The sequence below is a fragment of the Galeopterus variegatus genome, unplaced genomic scaffold, assembly GCF_000696425.1.
Source record: "Galeopterus variegatus unplaced genomic scaffold, G_variegatus-3.0.2 Scaffold2493, whole genome shotgun sequence".
In the NCBI taxonomy this organism is placed as follows: domain Eukaryota; kingdom Metazoa; phylum Chordata; class Mammalia; order Dermoptera; family Cynocephalidae; genus Galeopterus; species Galeopterus variegatus.
Genome location: NW_007728604.1, coordinates 227,201 through 231,642, shown reverse-complemented (window position 1 = coordinate 231,642; position 4,442 = coordinate 227,201).

Sequence of the window (4,442 nt, the reverse complement as noted above, 5' to 3'; positions counted from 1 at the left end):
ACTCTCCTTCTAAGGTCAAGCTCTATTTTGGATTTATGTGCCTAATCAGTTGCAGGCTTTTTTCCAGTAGTAGAATCCAAAATTGGAAGCTCCCTTCTAGTCCAGGTCAACTAAGCAGCATGGTATATGCTTATCTGTTTTTTTAAATTTTTTTTCTCCTTTTGTTTATTTTGCAGCTGGCTAGTACAGGGATCGAGCCCTGGACCTTGGTGTTATCAGCATGACGCTTTAACCAACTGAGCTAACCGGCCAGTCTGTTCCTTCTTTTTAAAAGAGAGAACAATTGCTTGTAGATATCAGGTTTACAGCCAGGGCCCCATTTACTACAAATTTTCTTTAGGAATAGTATGTTTATAACTTGTCATAAGTGTCCTCTTCTGCCCCCTCCTAAAATATTAACTTGGTAGGGAGGTTAGAAATCTATCATAACCAATAACAGACATCCATGCACAAAAATAGCAAGTATCAAGTTTAATATTTTATTGCCATATTTTGCAACAACTGGTTAGGCAGCTGCTACTGTTATCTTCCAATTACTTCTCATTTTTCCAGAGTTTTAAATGCAAGCTGTAACAAATTAAATCTAAATTTCTATATGCTCTAAAAAAAAAAAAAAGACTTTCATAAAATACCGCAAAAAAAAAAAAAAAAAGTCTTAGTGGAGAGGATATTGGCAGCAAGACAGATGAGAATTCTATTCTCAATACTTCCAAATAATTTGTTTCAATTGCCTTAAGGCATGCAGATATGCTTTCTCCTAAACCTAAGTCGTTCAGGTGTTTTCTATTCTGAGTAGGCTCTTAGCATTGAGACTTTGCAGTTTGCTGAAAATACACTTCTCCCTGCAATATTATAAAGGTGCTCAAGAAGAAATTCCTTCCCCAAATGTTGAGCATCTCGCATGCTCCGGTGTAATACACTATCCATGGTGCTCAAATCACAAATCTCTCAAAAGACAATATGTCATATTTGGGGAATATATGCTGAAAGAAAATCGTATGTGTTTCCAAGGCAGAGAACAGTGTGATTATTTTTTTCCAACATCAACATGCTTTTCTTCATAAACGATGGGGCTTGTGTTTAGAAATTACATTTTCGCTAGAAAAATAACCCATCTCCTAATCTGTTTTTGTGTTTTATCTGATTCCTTGACCCTAATTAGAGGGAGTTGAGGGTGACAATGAGACAGACTGTCACCGTTTCACTCCCTCCTTCAGCCAGAATTCAACATAGGTTTAAAAACAGAACGAATGTCACTGAGGCTTTTCTCAGTGCAAAGTTGTGAAGTGGCACACACTTGCTGTCATTTTGGACAAAGTATTTACATTCCAGCAGTTGCAATCAGCACAGTCAGGTAAACAAGGCCCTTACATTGTCTCAGGCTCATGGCATGGGAGGCTCTCTGGACCTGTGGATCATTCCAGCCTTTTGCTTTCCCCCTACTCTTCCTCCTCTTCCTCCTTCATTGCCTCAGGTAACTATTACTTTTACCTGCTAGATAGAGATGGCTACTCTAAAATGATGTATTGTATTATGTGTTCTCAATATCATCTGGCAACCTGAAAAAAAAAAAAAAAGAAAAGAAAAGAAAAAAAGAAGATTTCCATGCCTTATTTCAGATCTGATTTTTAAAATACTCACCAGGCAACACAGCCAGATTCGGGACCTCTGTGAAGGCTGCAAACTTAAGCAAGCAACAGAATGACCTGGTGCTCTGGTTAAAACACAGGAAGTTGGTTCAGATCCACCCTCACAGGGGCCTGGGAATTTGCATTTCTAAAAAGTTTGCAGATGATGCCTATCCGAGAGCCACACTTTGAGAGCCACTGCCCTTCGTTAAATCACTTGAGGGTCAGGACTTATACTGCCCTTTTGTCCCCAGTGTTGAGCGCGTTTCTTTGCTGAATGAACACCAGAAGGTGCGCTACAGTCTGAAAACTCATGAGGATCACTGTGACATTAAGATATTTACATACTGGTGTACATCTGCAATTCCTGGCTCATGCTACTCTCTGACCTTCTCCTGCCCTCCTTTCACCTGCTCCTTTTTTTCCCCGATGCAGGAAGTTCTCGGACCTGCCTTGCCTGGTTGTAGGTCATAAGACCCCCATTTCAGGAGGGGTCCTGCCCCATGCCTGAGGAAGGAATGCTGCACGGAGGACAAGAAGAATCTGAACACACAGGTCTTGCGGGTTCCTCCATCCAGTCTGTTAGTGTTAGATCATACCCCTTTTTGTCTAATCACATTTCTACATGGTTGTCCATGCTTCAATCATGCTTACATCATGAAGCTTCCATAAAAACCCAAGAACACAGGGTTCAGAGAGCTTCTGGACAGCTGAATGCGTGGAGGTGCCTGGAGGGCGGCCGCCTGGGGAGAGCATGTAAGCTCCACGCCCCTTCCCCTATACCTCACCCTATGCATCTCTTTGTATTCTTTGTAATATCCTTTATAATAAACTGGTAAACGTTAAGTATGTGTTTCCCTGAATTCTGTGAGCCGCTCAAGCAAACTAATCAAACCCAAGGAGTGGGTTGTGGGAACCCTGATTTATAGCTGGTTGGTCAAAATTTCCAGCAGTCTGGATCTGAAGTGGGGCCTAGTCTTGGGGACTGAGCCCTCAACCTGTGAGATCTGACACTATCTACAGGTAGACAGTGTCAAAATTAAATTGAATTAGACGACACCCAGCTGGTGTCCCCTGCAGAACTGCTGGCTTGCTTGCCGGTGGGAAGAAATCCCCATACATTTGTTCATAGAAGTTGGTCTTCTGTGCTGATAAATTGCGCTATGAGAGTACAGAATAGAAAAAAACAGGGTTTTTCTCCCCTCTCCTCTTAATCACCATTTTGAAAGTCTAAGTTTGTAATTCTACTTTCATCCGGCAGTGATGCTCCATTTGCAAAGCTAAAACCCACTTGCCAAATTAGAGATAAAGAGAGACTCAGAAGTGCTGAACTGAAAGGGTAAGCAGCATTCAACTCTTTCTAAGAAAAAGTGCCACTCCTATTGATTGGTTGGTTTTTCTTCCAAGAGGTAATGAGAGGCAACTGTCTAGTACATAGATGGAGCACCAGGAGAAGATAATCTTTTTGTCCGAGTGTGCTTTAAATTGAGAGCAATGATTTACTGCTACTGCTGAATATAATCAGAATTCACAGAGGATTTGCATCACCACAACACTTCTCGGTAGAGTACCCCAAAATCGCTACAGCCGTCAATACAAGATGGGAGATTGCCATCTGAGACTTGCCACATTCATCAAAATGCAAAATCAACACCTTCCCTTTCTCCCTCTCCTACTGCAGATGATTTTTGAATTTCTGTACATTTGTGAATTCACAGAAGCATGAACAGAATGACATGAACATAACAAATGCAAATATATTTGTTCCTAACAAATTACTCCAGTTTCCCTTCCATAAGTTTGGGAGTGGGAGGGGACAAATTCCAGGGACTCCACATTACCACTGCAAAATCACAAGTTTAGAAGCCAGAGGCAAAGGAAAGTTACAGTTTTCCGAAGTTTTTTGGTCAAGAGTGGCTCTTAAACAGCCCCCTCCCTCCCAATATTCTTTTTCCAATGCCGATTTGTACTTTAATAAAACTGACATCTGCATCTCTAAAGAAATACTTCACTGTCAAAAGAATCTAGCTTAATNAATAAAACTGACATCTGCATCTCTAAAGAAATACTTCACTGTCAAAAGAATCTAGCTTAATTTTGACTGCTTGAAATGTTTTCATCTCAGACCAAATTTAGAATACCCCACCACCTGTTTATACCACCCATCTCCAGCAAAGTAACAAAAGCTCACCTCTTCCATCCACTTCCCAGCTGGAACAGTTAGGTGATGGGGAGATTTAAGAGGTTTTTAATTAGCCCCTAACTCCTTGTTCCTTCTTGAGAGTGTGCAATCTTTGTGCTCCAAATGCTACACAGAACACACCTCAACTCCAAGGAGCATCAGAGAGTGTCTTGCTAACAGAAAGGCTCAGTCATATAAGGGGCGACATTCAAACTCTTCAAAAACTGCTAAGGCATAGAATAATACAAAAGAAGGGCGAGTGATCTAGGCTATTTTGGAAACAATGGTTAAAGCTCTTGGTACCTGTTTTCACATCTGAGAATGGGGGTGTTAGTAGTGGTAGACAGAGAGGGCAAGGTCCTCTCCTGCTCTGAAATTCTATTAACATATTTGCAAAATAACTTTTATTCTCCCATTACTTCTTAGGGCTGCACCTTTTCAAATCTATTGAGGGAAATAGTGAATAAGCCTTGGCATATACACAAGTTAGGTGGTTTTTTATTTTTATTTTTTATTTTCGAGGTTGAAAGGAACAGAAACCAACTGAACATTGATGAAGGAAAAAAAAGTCAGTGTTATTAAGAAGACTCAAATGTGTTTTTGTGAGATCCAAGGGCAAGACTCTCAACAGC